The sequence below is a fragment of the Microtus ochrogaster genome, linkage group LG8 (assembly GCF_000317375.1).
Source record: "Microtus ochrogaster isolate Prairie Vole_2 linkage group LG8, MicOch1.0, whole genome shotgun sequence".
NCBI classification, from domain to species: Eukaryota; Metazoa; Chordata; class Mammalia; order Rodentia; family Cricetidae; genus Microtus; species Microtus ochrogaster.
Window position 1 is genome coordinate 19,619,199 of NC_022033.1, and position 8,341 is coordinate 19,627,539.

At 53.7% G+C, this 8,341-nt stretch overlaps 1 protein-coding gene across 3 annotated transcripts in view; it reads right to left on the reverse strand.

Annotated features, from left to right (window-relative positions):
- The window catches only part of Ppp1r16b (protein phosphatase 1 regulatory subunit 16B), an 88,892-nt gene extending 81,706 nt beyond the window's left edge, over positions 1-7,186 (reverse strand). The window contains exon 1 of one of the 3 annotated variants that reach the window (XM_005362999.3): positions 7,094-7,185. The gene's annotated coding sequence lies outside the window, so the exon portion shown is untranslated. Of the gene's footprint in view, positions 1-6,148; positions 6,277-7,093 lie in introns of those variants that run through there. The other 2 variants (XM_026787028.1, XM_005363001.3) reach the window with 2 other exon arrangements.
- Positions 7,187-8,341: the final 1,155 nt, after the last annotated feature.

Below are 8,341 nucleotides of genomic sequence, written 5' to 3' on the forward strand. Positions count from 1 at the left end.
AGAGAGAGAGAGAGAGAGAGAGAGAGAGAGAGAGAGAGAGAGAGAGAGACTTTTTAAAAAGTCAGCACATGTGGCAATGAAGGACAAGGGCTTTAAAGCCAGATGGCCTAGGTTCAAATCCACTTTGCCACTTATCGGTATTGTGACCTTGGGGGTGTCATTGACCCTCTCTGTGCTTCACTTTCCTGAGCAGTAGAGTCAGGGCTGCAAATACTGCCACCACTTAGAGCCCATGGAGGACTAAAGAGTTAGAGGCATGCTCGTAAGAACCGCATGTTCATGATCACTTAAGAAACAGGTGTCCCTCCCTCTAGGCAGAGGCAACCCTGCAGGGTGCAGAGCTTGGGAGCAAGCACAAGCTGGACTTGGGCACCCCTTTTAGCCAGGAGCCACTGGGATGCACGCAGCCCTGCACCAGGATCCAAGTACACAGGGTACTGGTCCCCTGCTCCCCCTCCAGCTGTAACTCAGAATCTCCTGGCCTATTTTAAAACATACAGATTCCCAGGGGCTCATCTGGGCTGCTTGTGACAGGGGTGGGATGGACTAGAGCCCAGGGATCTGTGGTTTTGAAACTCCCAGGTGACCAGATGGGCCAGGAATGGTGCATCCCTAGACAAGTGCTGTCAGAAGCCCTGTAAACTCAGTCACACCAGTTCTGGCCACTTGAGCTGTTCTCTGAGCCCAGGCATCCTGTCATTTGCATCTGGTCCCAGGCCTGGGCATACTTAACATCTGTGACTCTGAAAGCAGCCAGCAGAGCAGATGGTTGTGCAAACAGGCACGGGCTGAGCTGTCTTTTGTGCTTGAGTGGTCCGCACCCAGAACCCTCACCTGTAGACTCGGGGTTCCCCAGATGCTTGCTACTCAGGAACGTTTGCAAACCAGTAGTGAGGCACACACCCCCTCCCAGGAGCCCCTTAGACACAGCTGCTGAAGTCTGAGCCCTCCCAAATCAGAGTCTAGACTCTAACCCTAACCCAATCAGTGTGAGGCACTCACCCAGCAACCCTCCCCCTACCTGAATTAAGTTCTGGCTTCTACTTGAGGCAGGGAGGGGCTGGAGGGGGGGATATCCTCTCTATGGTCCAGGTTTCCACTCAGCAACCTGTGTCACTCAAAGTGAATCTTTGCTTTAACAAGCTGGTTATTTCAAAGTCCACATTAAAATAAGCCTTCCCAATAAATTAGAAAAAGAGACAAGGGCAAGCTCTACAGTTGCAGCCCATAAAAACACGTCCTTCTTTTGAGCAGTCATAACCCCTGCTTCCTGCCCAAAGCCATCCAGAAACATCAAACAGCCCAAAGACAACGAGCGTGTCTTCCTGCTGGCCAGGCTTCAAGTTATCAGGCAGGTTTCACACTGTCGCTTGACCTCATTAATCCAAGGCCTATCACATTGCTGTAAATGTCAGTGGAAAAACAGCCATTCAGTGGGTTTCCTTCATTCCACCAGAAAGGGGAAAAACAGGAAGCTAACAGCAGCTGCGCCCCAGCCTGGCAGATCCCAGGGCTCAGCTGACAGGGCGTTTCTTGTTAGCACCTATGGCCCCTTTTCCCAGCCCACTCGAGAATCAAGATGGGCCTTGTGTCTGGCACAAGCAACTGCAGCAGTAACACAGCCATGAGGCTGTGTTAATTCAGGCCCCTGTGCACCTGCTCAAGGGGAAATAGCATGAGCAATCTGACAGCCTTTGGGCTGAATGACCGAGCAGCTGTTCATCATGCAGGTTCATCTAAATCTCTCCTGCCCATTCAAAACGTCCTGTAAGCCAAATCCCAGGGACTCCAGGATGCATGAGGCCTTCCAAGTCTTCATTCATTCCTCTAATGCATATGGATCGTCTCCCAGGCTCTGAGCATCATACTGGGCACCTGGGGACACAGCTGAATGAATTAGATACAGTCACTGACCTCAGAGGACATAGGTCTAGTGTAGCCAATCTCAGCCTAGACACTATTAACATCTGGGAGCCATTCTAGGCCTTCCTAGTCTCTATGCACTAGATGTCAGCTAGCCCCCTTCTTGCTTCTCCCCTAACTGGCCCTGACAAACAAAGACATTTCTAGACACTGGCCAAGACCCTCCGCGATGCCTACAGGTTAGTGGCTAAAGCAGAAGACTAGGGGCTGGAGAGGTGGCTTGTCTGCTCTTGAAGAGGATACAGGTTTGATTCCCATCACCCACCTGGGGGCTCACAACTGTCTGTAACTCCAGTTCTCAGGGATCCGACACCCACTTCTGACTTCTGCTGGCACCAGACATGCATGCGGTGCAGACATATACACAGGCAAAACACTCACACACACAAAATCAAGTAAACAAATCTAAAAAGGAAAAATTTTAAATAATTTAAAAAAAGAAGACTAAAATAATAATGATCATTACATACTCTAAGTATGGTTACAGACAAAGTCATGGAAGAAAATTTAGCAGAGATTATACAAATATTGTGTGCAGCTTTAAGAAGGCACACAAGGCTTAGGGGTACACCCCTATACAACCCCAGCACTCAGGCTGAACTAGGAGGGCAGAGAGTTCAAGGCTAGCCTCAGCACATAGTGAGACTCCCTGCAAAAAGCTTGGAAGCCCTTTACTTTACATAGGATTAAAATCCTTAGAAGAACTCAGAATGCCTTATATGTGTTGCATATACAGTATATGTGGTCTGTATTTCCAGATGAAGATATTGGAGTGCAAAGAAACAGAACCATTGCCCACGGTCCAAAAACTGGTGGAAAGCAGAATCGTAATTCAAACCCTGAACTCTATCATCCACGGGAAAGGAATAGTTAAGCATTTGTTTGGACGTCTTCTGTCTATAGGCAGGATCACATGATATTCTGGGCAGTCATCCTAACAGACTCATTCCTCCCTGGGGCCACCTTGGGACTTGGTCACCACCTGCCCCATCAATCAAGCCACAAACTGCCCTAGTCAAGGCACATTTGTGGGACTTCAGTGGAATGCCTATCCTGGGATATCCGGAAACACATCCCCCCACAGTCACCTGCACTCAGAAATTTCCCAAAAGCCAGGGCAGGTTTCTATGGTGACCAACCATAAGGGGCCTAATGTCCGGCACCAAGGGGCACACAAAGTCAGAGAAATTAGACTCTGTGCAGCCAACTTAGACATTTACAAAGAGCATACAGGAAAGCACATGACATCCTTTTTTTCTTCTTCAGGGTCTCACAAATTCAGGCCGTCCCTGAATTTTCTCTCCTTCTGCCTTAACCTCCTGACTGCTGAGATTACATACATATCCCATCATGCCCAGCTGGCCCAAAACATCTTTGAAGATCATGGCATGGGGCAACATGTCAAGCAAGGGAAGGTCAGCTCTGTGCTTTCCTTAAGGGGCCCAAAAGGAATAGAGAGGAGAATGTTTCCATACCAAAGCCCAGCCCAGCCCAGCCCTTCCTCCCATGCAGAAATGAATCCTCATCTTCCTTGGATACCACAGTCAGACAACCTTTTGCAGAGAGCCTCCACCTGACAAGGCAGTGGAGCGCTGCTTCGGGTCAGTGAGCATTTAACCAGGCACAGCCCCTGGCAGGATGACCTCTGACTCCTTCCCTGGTCTTCCTACCAAGACCTGCATCACAGTCCATTGACTGGGCTCCAGCAGCCACCCCCACCCCCAGCTCACCGAAGCCATCCGGAGCTTTCCAGCCTGTACGCTCTATCTAACACACGCAGTTCTCCGTGCATGGGTACCCACCCCTCCATTACCCACCGCCTGGAAAATTGCCACTGAAGAGATCAAATGTGCTCCCACAGTAAATCCAGCCCACCAGTTATTGGCAATAATAGACTAATAATAATAGTAACTAACATCTGTGAACACTTACGCATACAGGGATAGCCCCGAGCGAAGGCTTTACCCCCAGTATCTCTCTTCTGCTCGCTCTACCGCCTTTAGCAGGCAGCTTACCTGCATAAGATATAAGGAGTCTATGGGCACCCACTGACTCAGAGCGTGAGGACTCAAACCTGCCTTCAGTCCCCACTTCTTACTGTGGGAGCTCTGACCCCACCAGGCCCTCTGTCTGCAAGCCTGCCTCTCCCCTAAGATGAGAACCCCCAGAGCTGTCTTGATTATGAAAACCCTTTGCCAAGCACAAGGTATGGAAGAGGAACCCTGGGGAAGGGGTCATGCAAAAGCCTAATTCCCAGGATAGCGCCCACTTCCCAGGAGACAGGAGGAGGCTTTCTCTGTCCCAAGAACTGTGGAAAGAGGCACTATTTCCTTATAGCAGGGGAGGAGGCAGGATCCATGAGGGTCCAAGGAAAGGAAGAAACAGGTGCTGGTGACAAGAGTCACTTCCTGACTGCCTACCAGAACTCCACAAAGTGCTTCTACGTTCTTTTATCTCACACAGTCCTTGAAGCTCTCATGAAGATGACAATTATGGGATTCTTATTATGGGGGGGGGGAGGCTGGAGAGAGATTTACCCAGAATCCCAAGGCTTTTTAAGCTTAGAGCTGTTGTTTCAACTAGACTTATACAGCTTCCTCAATTTGCAATACTTTCACACTTTGATCGCTTTCTGTGATACATTTATGCATGCTCCCCCCCTCCCCCAGGGTTGATCTCTAAGATGTGTTGAGACAAGGGCTGTCCCGGTCTGGGACGTAGGGGGGCAGTCAGTTGGGACCCACTGTCTACATTGCTACAAGCCCCCTGGAGGCTGGGAGCACAGGGTGCTAGGGTAGGAGAAGAGGCAAGGTCAACAACAGAGGTTGCCCTGAGTCCAAACCCAGCCCTTGAATCCAGGCTGCTTTTGCAATCTGCTGGCCCAAGTTCACTCAGTTGCTGTTGGTCAGAGCGAGTTCTCTGAGGCTTTAGAACTGGGTTTTCACGAGACAGGATGGGTGGTTAGCTCAAAGGAGCCCCACAGGAAACCAATTCCCTGCCTCAGCTTCTCCTCCCTGGCCCTGGTACTAGCGCTCATGAAAACACAGAATAGCAAGATTAGAATTTAACCTCCGCTCCTCTGGCTCCCTGAACACGAAGTGCAAAGTCTGTGTGGGCACCAAACACTGGCCTTGCTCACCTGGTACTTCTAGAACAGGAAGCATCCCATCACAAGGGGACTTCCCAGGGAGTGTCTGCCACCTGAGCCACAAATAAGGGTCAGCTAGAAACCAAGAAATCTTCCGAAAGGAAGCCATTCCAAAGGCTGAGAAGAACCGGAGTGGTCAGGGAGAGATTGTTAGGGGAGACAGTTGACAGTCTAGTTGGCATCTTGGCCACAGCATCCCAGCGACTGGGGCAGAGAAGATGAGATTTGGGTGACAGGTGGGAGAGAAGGTGGTGGGAACGTGTGTGGGAAAGGCCTTGCAAGCAGGCAGCTCGCTAGAAGGAGTCACCGGTCCCCACCGCCTCCTGCAAGCTGGTTCTTTGTGACATAACTGAGGGAGGAAGAGTGGAACCCCACCCCCACCCCAGCCCCTGCAGAACCACCCACCAGGGCTCCACTTCTGCACCTGGCTAGGGGACACGCCCCACTCAAACCCTTACTGAAGGCGTGTTTGCCTAGTAGGGTCATCCATGATGCTCCTCTGCACCAAGAGCGTCACTCGAGGCCTCTCGGTTATCCTATCGCGACCATTCGCCCCACTTCTTACAGATCGGTGCTGATGGGGAACGAGTGCAGGGCCCGCCCGCAGGCAGACAGCTAGTCTCTAGCTGAGCTGGGCTGAGCTCAGTCTGGAAGGAGAGCTCATTCCCCCACGGAGGTTGTTTCACAAGATAGCATGCATGGAAGTCCCCCCACACACACACAGCACCCCCGAGGGCCCGGGGCTACCGCCAGCCCCTTCCCCATAGAGCCTGGAGGGGAACGGCGCCTGGCACTGTCGGGCTCTGGGTCCTCCACAGAGGGCGATTCACAGGCCGCACCTGGTACTCCCAACCGCCGGGGAGCTGGTGGGCGCCTCTGACAGCAAGAACAGGAGCCCTTTATGAACAGTGTAATCACATGGGCGCGCAAGCACTGGCTTTCGATTCTGGGAAGCGCTGTGTAGCTGCATCTCTCTGTTCCTCCGCTCTCCAGGTTCCAGGGAGCATGGGCTCCCAGGCCCGGCTCGTGGTGGCAGCGCCCCACTGGTTTGCCCGGAGGACCGGAGTCAAAGCTCACCTAGACCCGATTATCCGCCCGGGACTGGAAGCTGCATCAGCAGCATCTTCCGTAAAGCAGGAGGCTGGGCTGGGAGAGGAGCGCAGAGGAAGAGAATCCGCATCCGCCACGAAGGCGGGTAGGAGCACCTCCCGCTCCTCGTTCCCACCCGGAGCGATCTGGGCGCTCTGTGTGACCTTGTGGGAGACCCCTCAGTCGACCTCTGGGGTAGGGCTGCGCCGTTTCTGAGCGTCCAGAGCTCTCGGGGGCGCTGCTCCCTGGGGGAGCAGATGCGCGGGACTCGAGAGGAGTGGAGCGCTCCGGGAGCGAGCGACCCGCAGCTCTCACCCACGCCGGCCCGCCGACGGAGAGGCCCGGCGCACCCCTTCTGGGAACCACCACGCCGGGGGCTGCCGAACTGACCGCCGCGCTCTAGGGATGAGGATCCCGCATTGAGTCAGTTTTGCCCGCCGGGACGCCTGCCCCCGGGACTTTTTCCACTCCCTGCGCGCTGCCGTAGCCTGCCCAGACCAAGCGCCGCCACGCGAGGGGGCGGCGTCCCCATGCCCGACTCGTAGACCGCGCGTCCAGGGAGTCTGGTGTTCTATGGCTCAGGCACTCAGTCTTGTAACCCCTGGCAGACGGTAGCCCAGACAGAGCACGAACCTCACTCACATCGCCCCTAAGATCCAGCCATCACAGCTCCAACCAACAACCTGCCAATGCACCCCCTACACCAGCCTCTTCATCCGAGAACGAGACGTGGGAGAATGTCCCCACTGTGGCCCAACTCCCAGGCCCCCACCCTCGGTACCCGCCTTTCCAGCACATCCCACCAACCCAATTATCTTAAGCCACCCGCCTTTGGTCAAGGCGCCCCTCTCCGCCAGCCAGAGTGGCAATAGCCGAGACCACCTGCCTGCCCGCCCCGCAGAGCGCAAAGGAACACAGTAAATTTCTACTCACCCGCTCTCTCGAGCCCTGCCCCGGGCGGCTCCCGGCCCCGGCTGGTCTGCAGGTCCCAGAGCCGCAGCTGGTGGTGCGGCGACAGAGCCAGCTCTGCTGGGTCGCGAGCCACCGCGCCGCCTCTTGGCTCCTCCCCTAAGGCGGGGCCTAAGCTCCAGGGAAAGGGTTGGGCGGGCACAGCCCCAAGGGGTTTGCTACCGCGCGCACGCGCGCGCGTGTGCGCGCCCAACCAGATCTAGATCTTAGAGCCCTCGGGATAGGGACCCCTTTTCTGAGCTACAGGAAATTGGAAGCTGCTGAGACACAGCCAGGCTTCGAAATACAGAGTTCTCCTGTACTCTGTCCCACCCCTAACCTTCAGTACAGACAGGGAGAAGCCCGGACGGTATTTTTTTTTTTTTTTTGTTTTTTTTTGGTTTTTCGAGACAGGGTTTCTCTGTGGTTTTGGAGCCTGTCCTGGAACTAGCTCTCTAGACCAGGCTGGTCTCGAACTCACAGAGATCCGCCTGCCTCTGCCTCCCGAGTGCTGGGATTAAAGGCGTGCGCCACCACCGCCCGCCGGACGGTATTTCTGTTCCCATTTGACAGCTGTATCTAGTGAGGCCCAGAGATGGGTAGTAATCTACCTAGGGTCTCACAGGACGGGGCCAGTGCCCGAACGTCAATTTCTCACCTTAAGGCCCTGGTCAGCTTGAGTCAGAAAGCTCCCCAAATACCTGGAGCCTTGTCTAGGGGACAGGGCTATATGGATAATCTTCCAGCTTGAAAAAAAAAAAAAAAAAGCAACAGGCAGTGGCCTGTGACGTGGACTCACGTTGCTTCTTCCATCTGAAAGAGGGGAGGTGAAGCGAAGGAGGAAGGAAGTGGTCATGCTTAGGCTAATGTCTGCCACCGGCTCAGATGCAGAGGATCTAGACCAACCGGCTTCCTTGAGGTTTCACGCTAAGAAGCCCCAAACACCCTGAGCTTCTCTCATGTAACGGAAGCGGCTTCTGTACAAAAGGCCCTGTAGTGTGTGCCTTCCCTTGAGGGCAATGGGTTTAACTGTCTTTAAGTTCATTTTCAAAATTGCTTCTTTAAATTGTTCCCCCACCCCAGGGAGAGGAAAGAAAGTCGACAAAGAGAAAAACCCCATCCCAAACATTCTCTGAAGCCCACATTCCCTGAACACAGACTTTAGAACAATGGGGTTCTCTTCTCCACAATGGGCTTTGTTTCCTGCACTTTCCCAGCCTCCAGACTAGAGCC